Genomic DNA, 16,689 nt, shown 5'->3' on the forward strand with positions numbered 1-16,689 from the left:
TTTGTATGGGTGTTACCAAGGCCAGAGTGCAGGAAACAAAGGCACAACTGTCAGTAGGAATGCAGGTATCGAAGGGACATTAGCTGTTGGCTGATCGTGCAGGGCAATGCATACCCATTTTCAATAAAAAAAACATGTTTTTTAAAAACATGCCGCACACTGGATTAGAACTCAGGTCTCCAGCCTGCCAGGACCAAGCACTTACCGCTTGAGCCACTGGTGGCTGCGCTTCTGAGAGCAGCTTTTGGGCCTATTTATCTTTCGTCTGCATGCCCCTGTCAGCATACCCATTTGCATTGTGAAACATGTTCACTGCAGAAAATGGGGATAGAACATCTGGCCCCCCACTCCACCAAATACCAGCTAACTGCAATGGCCTAGAGGTTAAGTGCTTGCGTTACAGCGCAGGGGGCCTGGGTTCGAGTCCTGCTTTCCGCACATAAATGGATTAGTTGTGTAATCTCATTGTACACCTTCTAAAAGGTTCAGTGGTTATGAAAAGAGTTCCTTGGTAAAGGGGGGTGGGAGGCGGGACTGAGGAAGTGCAGGTTAAAGGAGGAGGAGGAGGTGGGGCAGGTTAAAGGGGGCGGTAGGGAGGCGGGACTGAGGAAGTGCAGGTTAAAGGAGGAGGAGGAGGTGGGGCAGGTTAAAGGGGGCGGTAGGGCAGGATAAATGGGTCCCTGTGGGGCTGGGTAGGTCTAGAAGGACATGGTGCAGGTTCTCGGGTAAAGGGAGGGTGCAGGAAAGCAGAGAGGCGGGACTGGGGAGACGAGGACGTACAGGGTAAAAGGGAAGCAGAAGTGCAGGGTAAATTAAGGGGGTGTGGGGTCCATTCCACACCTTCCACTGGGCACCCTTTTTCCCCTCCTCAATGCCTCCTTTCCCCACATTAGGACCCTCCTTTACACACCCATCCCTCCACAACGCTGGGCCCTCTTCCCCACCGTTCCTAGGGCCAACTTATTCTCTCTCTCCCTCCCCAGGGCCCACTTTATCCTACCTCCCCACATGCCCCTCTGGACGTACCCCCGCTCCCCCTCCCCTCCCCTAGCTCCTCTCCACAGGGACCTTTTCATCCAGCCCTACCTTCCCCCTTTAGCCTGGCCCGCCGCCCCTTCCTTTTTTACCCTGCACCGTCCCGCATCTCTGCTTTTCTCCACCACGGAACTCTTTTCATAGCCACTGAATCTTTTAGAAGGAGTTACCCACAACTGTACATGGAGATTACCTAACTACTTAGCTTATGTGCCGAAAGCAGGACTCGAACCCAGGCCCCCCAGCGCTGCAAAGGAAGCACTTAACCTCTAGGCCACTGCAGTTAGCTGGTATTCGGTGGAGCGGGGGGCCAGATGTTCTATCCTCGTTGGTTTCAGTGAACACGTTTCACAATGCAAAGGGGTATGCCCACAGGGGCATGCAGGAGAAAGATATATACGCCCAAAACCTACTCTCAGAAGCACAGCCCCAGTGGCTCAAGTGGTAGGTGCTGGGTCTCCCAATGCTGGAGCCCTGAGTTCTAATACAATGTCCGGTATGTCCTGGGGATTTAAAAAAAAAAAAACGTTTTTTATTGAAAATGGGGATGCATTGCCCTGCGCAATCAGCCAACAGCTAACGCCCCTTCAATACCTGCGTTCCCCTAACAGTTGTGCCTTTCTTTTCTGCACTCTGGCCTTGGAAACACCCATACACAAGCTTGCCTCTCTGGCCCCAACTGACTGGAAAAAAACGAGGGGAAAAGGTGTAATCTACGGGTCATGGTTGATACCATAATTGCACTGGGACTCAAACAGGACACCTTCTCGTGGTGCTGTGAGGTGACCCACCGGCCCCTGCATAGCAAGCAAACCTGTATCAGCATCTCACCAGCAACGGAATGTGTCGCCTGCAGGCTACGCACAGGAGGCTGCAGTAGGTGCATTAACCCATTGGGCTGTCCACCCTCCTTCCTCTGGGAGCAGGAAACTGAATTTCCATGTTGCCTTTCTTTGGCACATTAGATCTAGCTTTCACCCCAATTCAGAGGATGTTTTGCTTCACAGAGAGATGATAATCATTGTGAGGTGTGAGCGACTAATAGCTAAGCAGGTCAGTTAAATCTTTGACTTTGTCATTGGGGTGTATTGATATGCGCAGTGCAGTCTTTTGCCCTTTTTTCTGCATGCTTTCATATTGCTGCTTGTTCATGATTCTTAAATGTAAACCTGGAGGGAAACGGGCAGAGGTCTGCGCCCTGCGTCCTCCACGCGTCCCTAACGCTCCCAAACGCGACCACAGCCCATACGGGCACAGCCCTATGTCCTATGCAGCCCCTCTGGTGCAGCCACCCACACAACTTAGGGTTAGGATCTGTGCTCTTGCACGTAGGCCTGGCCACCTAAGCCCCAGAAAGTGTCACAGCCTGCTTTGTAAACCTTAGTGACGTGGCCTAGGTGAAGATGATCTTGATGGAATACTCATGCCTTTTTCCTCCCAGAAGCCACCTGGGAGCATAGTAAAATGAAGGGGTGTTCCTACTCTGCTGCCCTCTGTTTACCCTTTGCCTAAGTGACATTAGTTCTGGGCTCTCCAGGCAAATGTATCCATCCGGGAGAGAGCTAGGAATAGGACGTCTCTTTCGGCAGGCACAGTGGGGAAGACTCAGAGAGCTGCATGCCTGAGACATCTTTCCTTGTCCCTCACTCATTGTTGTGTTCCCTAACTTCTAACTCTCTGCCAGGCCAGGCCCTGTTTCTTTTACTGCCAACCCCCCTGGCCCCTCGTCTTCCACCTACTTCCCGCTCTATTATGCCTTCTCCTTTTTTGCTCTCTTCTATGGCCCTTTGAAAAGGAATGCAGGCCCAGCTAAGCCTCATGAAGGAAATCTACCAACAAAAGATGCATTCCTCACTTGTGGGAGGTGCTGTGAGACGAGTAAGAAGGGCTGAAGGGGTGATTGGGTTGTTGAGTTGGGAAGCACCAGAGGCGTAGCCAGGATTGTCTAGCAAATGGGGCCTGAAGCCGATGTAGTTGGGACCACTGCACCGACAAACATATCTGTAAATGCCAACACAGAGCTGCTGAGTGGGCATTTACAGGTTTTGGGTGGGCCTTGGAAATTCAAAGGAAGGCAACATGGAAATTCAGTTTCCTGCTCTCAGAGGAAGGAGTGTCGACAGCCCAATGGGTTAATGCACCTACTGCAGCCTCCTATGTGTAGCCTGCAGGCGACACATTCAGTTGCTGGTGAGATGCTGATACAGATGTGCTTGCTATGCAGGGGCCGGTGGTCACTTCACAGCGCCTCGAGAAGGTGTCCTGTTTGAGTCGCAGTGCAAATATCTTATCAACCATGACCCGTAGATTACACTTTTTCCCCTCGTTTTTTCCAGTCAGTTGGGGCCAGAGAGACAAGCTTTTGTATGGGTGTTACCAAGGCCAGAGTGCAGGAAACAAAGGCACAACTGTCAGTAGGAATGCAGGTATCGAAGGGACATTAGCTGTTGGCTGATCGTGCAGGGCAATGCATACCCATTTTCAATAAAAAAAACATGTTTTTTAAAAACATGCCGCACACTGGATTAGAACTCAGGTCTCCAGCCTGCCAGGACCAAGCACTTACCGCTTGAGCCACTGGTGGCTGCGCTTCTGAGAGCAGCTTTTGGGCCTATTTATCTTTCGTCTGCATGCCCCTGTCAGCATACCCATTTGCATTGTGAAACATGTTCACTGCAGAAAATGGGGATAGAACATCTGGCCCCCCACTCCACCAAATACCAGCTAACTGCAATGGCCTAGAGGTTAAGTGCTTGCGTTACAGCGCAGGGGGCCTGGGTTTGAGTCCTGCTTTCCGCACATAAATGGATTAGTTGTGTAATCTCATTGTACACCTTCTAAAAGGTTCAGTGGTTATGAAAAGAGTTCCTTGGTAAAGGGGGGTGGGAGGCGGGACTGAGGAAGTGCAGGGTTAAAGGAGGAGGTGGGGCAGGTTAAAGGGGGCGGTAGGGAGGCGGGACTGAGGAAGTGCAGGTTAAAGGAGGAGGAGGTGGGGCAGGTTAAAGGGGGCGGTAGGGCAGGATAAATGGGTCCCTGTGGGGCTGGGTAGGTCTAGAAGGACATGGTGCAGGTTCTCGGGTAAAGGGAGGGTGCAGGAAAGCAGAGAGGCGGGACTGGGGAGACGAGGACGTACAGGGTAAAAGGGAAGCAGAAGTGCAGGGTAAATTAAGGGGGTGTGGGGTCCATTCCACACCTTCCACTGGGCACCCTTTTTCCCCTCCTCAATGCCTCCTTTCCCCACATTAGGACCCTCCTTTACACACCCATCCCTCCACAACGCTGGGCCCTCTTCCCCACCGTTCCTAGGTCCAACTTATTCTCTCTCTCCCTCCCCAGGGCCCACTTTATCCTACCTCCCCACATGCCCCTCTGGACGTACCCCCGCTCCCCCTCCCCTCCCCTAGCTCCTCTCCACAGGGACCCTTTCATCCAGCCCTACCTTCCCCCTTTAGCCTGGCCCGCCGCCCCTTCCTTTTTTACCCTGCACCGTCCCGCATCTCTGCTTTTCTCCACCACGGAACTCTTTTCATAGCCACTGAATCTTTTAGAAGGAGTTACCCACAACTGTACATGGAGATTACCTAACTACTTAGCTTATGTGCCGAAAGCAGGACTCGAACCCAGGCCCCCCAGCGCTGCAAAGGAAGCACTTAACCTCTAGGCCACTGCAGTTAGCTGGTATTCGGTGGAGCGGGGGGCCAGATGTTCTATCCTCGTTGGTTTCAGTGAACACGTTTCACAATGCAAAGGGGTATGCCCACAGGGGCATGCAGGAGAAAGATATATACGCCCAAAACCTACTCTCAGAAGCACAGCCCCAGTGGCTCAAGTGGTAGGTGCTGGGTCTCCCAATGCTGGAGCCCTGAGTTCTAATACAATGTCCGGTATGTCCTGGGGATTTAAAAAAAAAAAAACGTTTTTTATTGAAAATGGGGATGCATTGCCCTGCGCAATCAGCCAACAGCTAACGCCCCTTCAATACCTGCGTTCCCCTAACAGTTGTGCCTTTCTTTTCTGCACTCTGGCCTTGGTAACACCCATACACAAGCTTGCCTCTCTGGCCCCAACTGACTGGAAAAAAACGAGGGGAAAAGGTGTAATCTACGGGTCATGGTTGATACCATAATTGCACTGGGACTCAAACAGGACACCTTCTCGTGGTGCTGTGAGGTGACCCACCGGCCCCTGCATAGCAAGCAAACCTGTATCAGCATCTCACCAGCAACGGAATGTGTCGCCTGCAGGCTACGCACAGGAGGCTGCAGTAGGTGCATTAACCCATTGGGCTGTCCACCCTCCTTCCTCTGGGAGCAGGAAACTGAATTTCCATGTTGCCTTTCTTTGGCACATTAGATCTAGCTTTCACCCCAATTCAGAGGATGTTTTGCTTCACAGAGAGATGATAATCATTGTGAGGTGTGAGCGACTAATAGCTAAGCAGGTCAGTTAAATCTTTGACTTTGTCATTGGGGTGTATTGATATGCGCAGTGCAGTCTTTTGCCCTGTGTTACTGCATGCTTTCATATTGCTGCTTGTTCATGATTCTTAAATGTAAACCTGGAGGGAAACGGGCAGAGGTCTGCGCCCTGCGTCCTCCACGCGTCCCTAACGCTCCCAAACGCGACCACAGCCCATACGGGCACAGCCCTATGTCCTATGCAGCCCCTCTGGTGCAGCCACCCACACAACTTAGGGTTAGGATCTGTGCTCTTGCACGTAGGCCTGGCCACCTAAGCCCCAGAAAGTGTCACAGCCTGCTTTGTAAACCTTAGTGACGTGGCCTAGGTGAAGATGATCTTGATGGAATACTCATGCCTTTTTCCTCCCAGAAGCCACCTGGGAGCATAGTAAAATGAAGGGGTGTTCCTACTCTGCTGCCCTCTGTTTACCCTTTGCCTAAGTGACATTAGTTCTGGGCTCTCCAGGCAAATGTATCCATCCGGGAGAGAGCTAGGAATAGGACGTCTCTTTCGGCAGGCACAGTGGGGAAGACTCAGAGAGCTGCATGCCTGAGACATCTTTCCTTGTCCCTCACTCATTGTTGTGTTCCCTAACTTCTAACTCTCTGCCAGGCCAGGCCCTGTTTCTTTTACTGCCAACCCCCCTGGCCCCTCGTCTTCCACCTACTTCCCGCTCTATTATGCCTTCTCCTTTTTTGCTCTCTTCTATGGCCCTTTGAAAAGGAATGCAGGCCCAGCTAAGCCTCATGAAGGAAATCTACCAACAAAAGATGCATTCCTCACTTGTGGGAGGTGCTGTGAGACGAGTAAGAAGGGCTGAAGGGGTGATTGGGTTGTTGAGTTGGGAAGCACCAGAGGCGTAGCCAGGATTGTCTAGCAAATGGGGCCTGAAGCTGATGTAGTTGGGACCACTGCACCGACAAACATATCTGTAAATGCCAACACAGAGCTGCTGAGTGGGCATTTACAGGTTTTGGGTGGGCCTTGGAAATTCAAAGGAAGGCAACATGGAAATTCAGTTTCCTGCTCTCAGAGGAAGGAGTGTCGACAGCCCAATGGGTTAATGCACCTACTGCAGCCTCCTATGTGTAGCCTGCAGGCGACACATTCAGTTGCTGGTGAGATGCTGATACAGATGTGCTTGCTATGCAGGGGCCGGTGGTCACTTCACAGCGCCTCGAGAAGGTGTCCTGTTTGAGTCGCAGTGCAAATATCTTATCAACCATGACCCGTAGATTACACTTTTTCCCCTCGTTTTTTCCAGTCAGTTGGGGCCAGAGAGACAAGCTTTTGTATGGGTGTTACCAAGGCCAGAGTGCAGGAAACAAAGGCACAACTGTCAGTAGGAATGCAGGTATCGAAGGGACATTAGCTGTTGGCTGATCGTGCAGGGCAATGCATACCCATTTTCAATAAAAAAAACATGTTTTTTAAAAACATGCCGCACACTGGATTAGAACTCAGGTCTCCAGCCTGCCAGGACCAAGCACTTACCGCTTGAGCCACTGGTGGCTGCGCTTCTGAGAGCAGCTTTTGGGCCTATTTATCTTTCGTCTGCATGCCCCTGTCAGCATACCCATTTGCATTGTGAAACATGTTCACTGCAGAGAATGGGGATAGAACATCTGGCCCCCCACTCCACCAAATACCAGCTAACTGCAATGGCCTAGAGGTTAAGTGCTTGCGTTACAGCGCAGGGGGCCTGGGTTCGAGTCCTGCTTTCCGCACATAAATGGATTAGTTGTGTAATCTCATTGTACACCTTCTAAAAGGTTCAGTGGTTATGAAAAGAGTTCTTGGTAAAGGGGGGTGGGAGGCGGGACTGAGGAAGTGCAGGTTAAAGGAGGAGGAGGAGGTGGGGCAGGTTAAAGGGGGCGGTAGGGAGGCGGGACTGAGGAAGTGCAGGTTAAAGGAGGAGGAGGAGGTGGGGCAGGTTAAAGGGGGCGGTAGGGCAGGATAAATGGGTCCCTGTGGGGCTGGGTAGGTCTAGAAGGACATGGTGCAGGTTCTCGGGTAAAGGGAGGGTGCAGGAAAGCAGAGAGGCGGGACTGGGGAGACGAGGACGTACAGGGTAAAAGGGAAGCAGAAGTGCAGGGTAAATTAAGGGGGTGTGGGGTCCATTCCACACCTTCCACTGGGCACCCTTTTTCCCCTCCTCAATGCCTCCTTTCCCCACATTAGGACCCTCCTTTACACACCCATCCCTCCACAACGCTGGGCCCTCTTCCCCACCGTTCCTAGGGCCAACTTATTCTCTCTCTCCCTCCCCAGGGCCCACTTTATCCTACCTCCCCACATGCCCCTCTGGACGTACCCCCGCTCCCCCTCCCCTCCCCTAGCTCCTCTCCACAGGGACCCTTTCATCCAGCCCTACCTTCCCCCTTTAGCCTGGCCCGCCGCCCCTTCCTTTTTTACCCTGCACCGTCCCGCATCTCTGCTTTTCTCCACCACGGAACTCTTTTCATAGCCACTGAATCTTTTAGAAGGAGTTACCCACAACTGTACATGGAGATTACCTAACTACTTAGCTTATGTGCCGAAAGCAGGACTCGAACCCAGGCCCCCCAGCGCTGCAAAGGAAGCACTTAACCTCTAGGCCACTGCAGTTAGCTGGTATTCGGTGGAGCGGGGGGCCAGATGTTCTATCCTCGTTGGTTTCAGTGAACACGTTTCACAATGCAAAGGGGTATGCCCACAGGGGCATGCAGGAGAAAGATATATACGCCCAAAACCTACTCTCAGAAGCACAGCCCCAGTGGCTCAAGTGGTAGGTGCTGGGTCTCCCAATGCTGGAGCCCTGAGTTATAATACAATGTCCGGTATGTCCTGGGGATTTAAAAAAAAAAAAACGTTTTTTATTGAAAATGGGGATGCATTGCCCTGCGCAATCAGCCAACAGCTAACGCCCCTTCAATACCTGCGTTCCCCTAACAGTTGTGCCTTTCTTTTCTGCACTCTGGCCTTGGTAACACCCATACACAAGCTTGCCTCTCTGGCCCCAACTGACTGGAAAAAAACGAGGGGAAAAGGTGTAATCTACGGGTCATGGTTGATACCATAATTGCACTGGGACTCAAACAGGACACCTTCTCGTGGTGCTGTGAGGTGACCCACCGGCCCCTGCATAGCAAGCAAACCTGTATCAGCATCTCACCAGCAACGGAATGTGTCGCCTGCAGGCTACGCACAGGAGGCTGCAGTAGGTGCATTAACCCATTGGGCTGTCCACCCTCCTTCCTCTGGGAGCAGGAAACTGAATTTCCATGTTGCCTTTCTTTGGCACATTAGATCTAGCTTTCACCCCAATTCAGAGGATGTTTTGCTTCACAGAGAGATGATAATCATTGTGAGGTGTGAGCGACTAATAGCTAAGCAGGTCAGTTAAATCTTTGACTTTGTCATTGGGGTGTATTGATATGCGCAGTGCAGTCTTTTGCCCTGTGTTACTGCATGCTTTCATATTGCTGCTTGTTCATGATTCTTAAATGTAAACCTGGAGGGAAACGGGCAGAGGTCTGCGCCCTGCGTCCTCCACGCGTCCCTAACGCTCCCAAACGCGACCACAGCCCATACGGGCACAGCCCTATGTCCTATGCAGCCCCTCTGGTGCAGCCACCCACACAACTTAGGGTTAGGATCTGTGCTCTTGCACGTAGGCCTGGCCACCTAAGCCCCAGAAAGTGTCACAGCCTGCTTTGTAAACCTTAGTGACGTGGCCTAGGTGAAGATGATCTTGATGGAATACTCATGCCTTTTTCCTCCCAGAAGCCACCTGGGAGCATAGTAAAATGAAGGGGTGTTCCTACTCTGCTGCCCTCTGTTTACCCTTTGCCTAAGTGACATTAGTTCTGGGCTCTCCAGGCAAATGTATCCATCCGGGAGAGAGCTAGGAATAGGACGTCTCTTTCGGCAGGCACAGTGGGGAAGACTCAGAGAGCTGCATGCCTGAGACATCTTTCCTTGTCCCTCACTCATTGTTGTGTTCCCTAACTTCTAACTCTCTGCCAGGCCAGGCCCTGTTTCTTTTACTGCCAACCCCCCTGGCCCCTCGTCTTCCACCTACTTCCCGCTCTATTATGCCTTCTCCTTTTTTGCTCTCTTCTATGGCCCTTTGAAAAGGAATGCAGGCCCAGCTAAGCCTCATGAAGGAAATCTACCAACAAAAGATGCATTCCTCACTTGTGGGAGGTGCTGTGAGACGAGTAAGAAGGGCTGAAGGGGTGATTGGGTTGTTGAGTTGGGAAGCACCAGAGGCGTAGCCAGGATTGTCTAGCAAATGGGGCCTGAAGCCGATGTAGTTGGGACCACTGCACCGACAAACATATCTGTAAATGCCAACACAGAGCTGCTGAGTGGGCATTTACAGGTTTTGGGTGGGCCTTGGAAATTCAAAGGAAGGCAACATGGAAATTCAGTTTCCTGCTCTCAGAGGAAGGAGTGTCGACAGCCCAATGGGTTAATGCACCTACTGCAGCCTCCTATGTGTAGCCTGCAGGCGACACATTCAGTTGCTGGTGAGATGCTGATACAGATGTGCTTGCTATGCAGGGGCCGGTGGTCACTTCACAGCGCCTCGAGAAGGTGTCCTGTTTGAGTCGCAGTGCAAATATCTTATCAACCATGACCCGTAGATTACACTTTTTCCCCTCGTTTTTTCCAGTCAGTTGGGGCCAGAGAGACAAGCTTTTGTATGGGTGTTACCAAGGCCAGAGTGCAGGAAACAAAGGCACAACTGTCAGTAGGAATGCAGGTATTGAAGGGACATTAGCTGTTGGCTGATCGTGCAGGGCAATGCATACCCATTTTCAATAAAAAAAACATGTTTTTTAAAAACATGCCGCACACTGGATTAGAACTCAGGTCTCCAGCCTGCCAGGACCAAGCACTTACCGCTTGAGCCACTGGTGGCTGCGCTTCTGAGAGCAGCTTTTGGGCCTATTTATCTTTCGTCTGCATGCCCCTGTCAGCATACCCATTTGCATTGTGAAACATGTTCACTGCAGAAAATGGGGATAGAACATCTGGCCCCCCACTCCACCAAATACCAGCTAACTGCAATGGCCTAGAGGTTAAGTGCTTGCGTTACAGCGCAGGGGGCCTGGGTTCGAGTCCTGCTTTCCGCACATAAATGGATTAGTTGTGTAATCTCATTGTACACCTTCTAAAAGGTTCAGTGGTTATGAAAAGAGTTCCTTGGTAAAGGGGGGTGGGAGGCGGGACTGAGGAAGTGCAGGTTAAAGGAGGAGGTGGGGCAGGTTAAAGGGGGCGGTAGGGAGGCGGGACTGAGGAAGTGCAGGTTAAAGGAGGAGGAGGTGGGGCAGGTTAAAGGGGGCGGTAGGGCAGGATAAATGGGTCCCTGTGGGGCTGGGTAGGTCTAGAAGGACATGGTGCAGGTTCTCGGGTAAAGGGAGGGTGCAGGAAAGCAGAGAGGCGGGACTGGGGAGACGAGGACGTACAGGGTAAAAGGGAAGCAGAAGTGCAGGGTAAATTAAGGGGGTGTGGGGTCCATTCCACACCTTCCACTGGGCACCCTTTTTCCCCTCCTCAATGCCTCCTTTCCCCACATTAGGACCCTCCTTTACACACCCATCCCTCCACAACGCTGGGCCCTCTTCCCCACCGTTCCTAGGGCCAACTTATTCTCTCTCTCCCTCCCCAGGGCCCACTTTATCCTACCTCCCCCCCTGCCCCTCTGGACGTACCCCCGCTCCCCCTCCCCTCCCCTAGCTCCTCTCCACAGGGACCCTTTCATCCAGCCCTACCTTCCCCCTTTAGCCTGGCCCGCCGCCCCTTCCTTTTTTACCCTGCACCGTCCCGCATCTCTGCTTTTCTCCACCACGGAACTCTTTTCATAGCCACTGAATCTTTTAGAAGGAGTGTGGTTACCCACAACTGTACATGGAGATTACCTAACTACTTAGCTTATGTGCCGAAAGCAGGACTCGAACCCAGGCCCCCCAGCGCTGCAAAGGAAGCACTTAACCTCTAGGCCACTGCAGTTAGCTGGTATTCGGTGGAGCGGGGGGCCAGATGTTCTATCCTCGTTGGTTTCAGTGAACACGTTTCACAATGCAAAGGGGTATGCCCACAGGGGCATGCAGGAGAAAGATATATACGCCCAAAACCTACTCTCAGAAGCACAGCCCCAGTGGCTCAAGTGGTAGGTGCTGGGTCTCCCAATGCTGGAGCCCTGAGTTCTAATACAATGTCCGGTATGTCCTGGGGATTTAAAAAAAAAAAAACGTTTTTTATTGAAAATGGGGATGCATTGCCCTGCGCAATCAGCCAACAGCTAACGCCCCTTCAATACCTGCGTTCCCCTAACAGTTGTGCCTTTCTTTTCTGCACTCTGGCCTTGGTAACACCCATACACAAGCTTGCCTCTCTGGCCCCAACTGACTGGAAAAAAACGAGGGGAAAAGGTGTAATCTACGGGTCATGGTTGATACCATAATTGCACTGGGACTCAAACAGGACACCTTCTCGTGGTGCTGTGAGGTGACCCACCGGCCCCTGCATAGCAAGCAAACCTGTATCAGCATCTCACCAGCAACGGAATGTGTCGCCTGCAGGCTACGCACAGGAGGCTGCAGTAGGTGCATTAACCCATTGGGCTGTCCACCCTCCTTCCTCTGGGAGCAGGAAACTGAATTTCCATGTTGCCTTTCTTTGGCACATTAGATCTAGCTTTCACCCCAATTCAGAGGATGTTTTGCTTCACAGAGAGATGATAATCATTGTGAGGTGTGAGCGACTAATAGCTAAGCAGGTCAGTTAAATCTTTGACTTTGTCATTGGGGTGTATTGATATGCGCAGTGCAGTCTTTTGCCCTGTGTTACTGCATGCTTTCATATTGCTGCTTGTTCATGATTCTTAAATGTAAACCTGGAGGGAAACGGGCAGAGGTCTGCGCCCTGCGTCCTCCACGCGTCCCTAACGCTCCCAAACGCGACCACAGCCCATACGGGCACAGCCCTATGTCCTATGCAGCCCCTCTGGTGCAGCCACCCACACAACTTAGGGTTAGGATCTGTGCTCTTGCACGTAGGCCTGGCCACCTAAGCCCCAGAAAGTGTCACAGCCTGCTTTGTAAACCTTAGTGACGTGGCCTAGGTGAAGATGATCTTGATGGAATACTCATGCCTTTTTCCTCCCAGAAGCCACCTGGGAGCATAGTAAAATGAAGGGGTGTTCCTACTCTGCTGCCCTCTGTTTACCCTTTGCCTAAGTGACATTAGTTCTGGGCTCTCCAGGCAAATGTATCCATCCGGGAGAGAGCTAGGAATAGGACGTCTCTTTCGGCAGGCACAGTGGGGAAGACTCAAAGAGCTGCATGCCTGAGACATCTTTCCTTGTCCCTCACTCATTGTTGTGTTCCCTAACTTCTAACTCTCTGCCAGGCCAGGCCCTGTTTCTTTTACTGCCAACCCCCCTGGCCCCTCGTCTTCCACCTACTTCCCGCTCTATTATGCCTTCTCCTTTTTTGCTCTCTTCTATGGCCCTTTGAAAAGGAATGCAGGCCCAGCTAAGCCTCATGAAGGAAATCTACCAACAAAAGATGCATTCCTCACTTGTGGGAGGTGCTGTGAGACGAGTAAGAAGGGCTGAAGGGGTGATTGGGTTGTTGAGTTGGGAAGCACCAGAGGCGTAGCCAGGATTGTCTAGCAAATGGGGCCTGAAGCCGATGTAGTTGGGACCACTGCACCGACAAACATATCTGTAAATGCCAACACAGAGCTGCTGAGTGGGCATTTACAGGTTTTGGGTGGGCCTTGGAAATTCAAAGGAAGGCAACATGGAAATTCAGTTTCCTGCTCTCAGAGGAAGGAGTGTCGACAGCCCAATGGGTTAATGCACCTACTGCAGCCTCCTATGTGTAGCCTGCAGGCGACACATTCAGTTGCTGGTGAGATGCTGATACAGATGTGCTTGCTATGCAGGGGCCGGTGGTCACTTCACAGCGCCTCGAGAAGGTGTCCTGTTTGAGTCGCAGTGCAAATATCTTATCAACCATGACCCGTAGATTACACTTTTTCCCCTCGTTTTTTCCAGTCAGTTGGGGCCAGAGAGACAAGCTTTTGTATGGGTGTTACCAAGGCCAGAGTGCAGGAAACAAAGGCACAACTGTCAGTAGGAATGCAGGTATCGAAGGGACATTAGCTGTTGGCTGATCGTGCAGGGCAATGCATACCCATTTTCAATAAAAAAAACATGTTTTTTAAAAACATGCCGCACACTGGATTAGAACTCAGGTCTCCAGCCTGCCAGGACCAAGCACTTACCGCTTGAGCCACTGGTGGCTGCGCTTCTGAGAACAGCTTTTGGGCCTATTTATCTTTCGTCTGCATGCCCCTGTCAGCATACCCATTTGCATTGTGAAACATGTTCACTGCAGAAAATGGGGATAGAACATCTGGCCCCCCACTCCACCAAATACCAGCTAACTGCAATGGCCTAGAGGTTAAGTGCTTGCGTTACAGCGCAGGGGGCCTGGGTTCGAGTCCTGCTTTCCGCACATAAATGGATTAGTTGTGTAATCTCATTGTACACCTTCTAAAAGGTTCAGTGGTTATGAAAAGAGTTCTTGGTAAAGGGGGGTGGGAGGCGGGACTGAGGAAGTGCAGGTTAAAGGAGGAGGAGGAGGTGGGGCAGGTTAAAGGGGGCGGTAGGGAGGCGGGACTGAGGAAGTGCAGGTTAAAGGAGGAGGAGGAGGTGGGGCAGGTTAAAGGGGGCGGTAGGGCAGGATAAATGGGTCCCTGTGGGGCTGGGTAGGTCTAGAAGGACATGGTGCAGGTTCTCGGGTAAAGGGAGGGTGCAGGAAAGCAGAGAGGCGGGACTGGGGAGACGAGGACGTACAGGGTAAAAGGGAAGCAGAAGTGCAGGGTAAATTAAGGGGGTGTGGGGTCCATTCCACACCTTCCACTGGGCACCCTTTTTCCCCTCCTCAATGCCTCCTTTCCCCACATTAGGACCCTCCTTTACACACCCATCCCTCCACAACGCTGGGCCCTCTTCCCCACCGTTCCTAGGGCCAACTTATTCTCTCTCTCCCTCCCCAGGGCCCACTTTATCCTACCTCCCCACATGCCCCTCTGGACGTACCCCCGCTCCCCCTCCCCTCCCCTAGCTCCTCTCCACAGGGACCCTTTCATCCAGCCCTACCTTCCCCCTTTAGCCTGGCCCGCCGCCCCTTCCTTTTTTACCCTGCACCGTCCCGCATCTCTGCTTTTCTCCACCACGGAACTCTTTTCATAGCCACTGAATCTTTTAGAAGGAGTTACCCACAACTGTACATGGAGATTACCTAACTACTTAGCTTATGTGCCGAAAGCAGGACTCGAACCCAGGCCCCCCAGCGCTGCAAAGGAAGCACTTAACCTCTAGGCCACTGCAGTTAGCTGGTATTCGGTGGAGCGGGGGGCCAGATGTTCTATCCTCGTTGGTTTCAGTGAACACGTTTCACAATGCAAAGGGGTATGCCCACAGGGGCATGCAGGAGAAAGATATATACGCCCAAAACCTACTCTCAGAAGCACAGCCCCAGTGGCTCAAGTGGTAGGTGCTGGGTCTCCCAATGCTGGAGCCCTGAGTTCTAATACAATGTCCGGTATGTCCTGGGGATTTAAAAAAAAAAAAAACGTTTTTTATTGAAAATGGGGATGCATTGCCCTGCGCAATCAGCCAACAGCTAACGCCCCTTCAATACCTGCGTTCCCCTAACAGTTGTGCCTTTCTTTTCTGCACTCTGGCCTTGGTAACACCCATACACAAGCTTGCCTCTCTGGCCCCAACTGACTGGAAAAAAACGAGGGGAAAAGGTGTAATCTACGGGTCATGGTTGATACCATAATTGCACTGGGACTCAAACAGGACACCTTCTCGTGGTGCTGTGAGGTGACCCACCGGCCCCTGCATAGCAAGCAAACCTGTATCAGCATCTCACCAGCAACGGAATGTGTCGCCTGCAGGCTACGCACAGGAGGCTGCAGTAGGTGCATTAACCCATTGGGCTGTCCACCCTCCTTCCTCTGGGAGCAGGAAACTGAATTTCCATGTTGCCTTTCTTTGGCACATTAGATCTAGCTTTCACCCCAATTCAGAGGATGTTTTGCTTCACAGAGAGATGATAATCATTGTGAGGTGTGAGCGACTAATAGCTAAGCAGGTCAGTTAAATCTTTGACTTTGTCATTGGGGTGTATTGATATGCGCAGTGCAGTCTTTTGCCCTGTGTTACTGCATGCTTTCATATTGCTGCTTGTTCATGATTCTTAAATGTAAACCTGGAGGGAAACGGGCAGAGGTCTGCGCCCTGCGTCCTCCACGCGTCCCTAACGCTCCCAAACGCGACCACAGCCCATACGGGCACAGCCCTATGTCCTATGCAGCCCCTCTGGTGCAGCCACCCACACAACTTAGGGTTAGGATCTGTGCTCTTGCACGTAGGCCTGGCCACCTAAGCCCCAGAAAGTGTCACAGCCTGCTTTGTAAACCTTAGTGACGTGGCCTAGGTGAAGATGATCTTGATGGAATACTCATGCCTTTTTCCTCCCAGAAGCCACCTGGGAGCATAGTAAAATGAAGGGGTGTTCCTACTCTGCTGCCCTCTGTTTACCCTTTGCCTAAGTGACATTAGTTCTGGGCTCTCCAGGCAAATGTATCCATCCGGGAGAGAGCTAGGAATAGGACGTCTCTTTCGGCAGGCACAGTGGGGAAGACTCAAAGAGCTGCATGCCTGAGACATCTTTCCTTGTCCCTCACTCATTGTTGTGTTCCCTAACTTCTAACTCTCTGCCAGGCCAGGCCCTGTTTCTTTTACTGCCAACCCCCCTGGCCCCTCGTCTTCCACCTACTTCCCGCTCTATTATGCCTTCTCCTTTTTTGCTCTCTTCTATGGCCCTTTGAAAAGGAATGCAGGCCCAGCTAAGCCTCATGAAGGAAATCTACCAACAAAAGATGCATTCCTCACTTGTGGGAGGTGCTGTGAGACGAGTAAGAAGGGCTGAAGGGGTGATTGGGTTGTTGAGTTGGGAAGCACCAGAGGCGTAGCCAGGATTGTCTAGCAAATGGGGCCTGAAGCCGATGTAGTTGGGACCACTGCACCGACAAACATATCTGTAAATGCCAACACAGAGCTGCTGAGTGGGCATTTACAGGTTTTGGGTGGGCCTTGGAAATTCAAAGGAAGGCAAC

The sequence above is a fragment of the Ambystoma mexicanum genome, chromosome 2p, assembly GCF_040938575.1.
Source record: "Ambystoma mexicanum isolate Mex_15411 chromosome 2p, UKY_AmexF1_1, whole genome shotgun sequence".
Lineage (NCBI taxonomy): Eukaryota > Metazoa > Chordata > Amphibia > Caudata > Ambystomatidae > Ambystoma > Ambystoma mexicanum.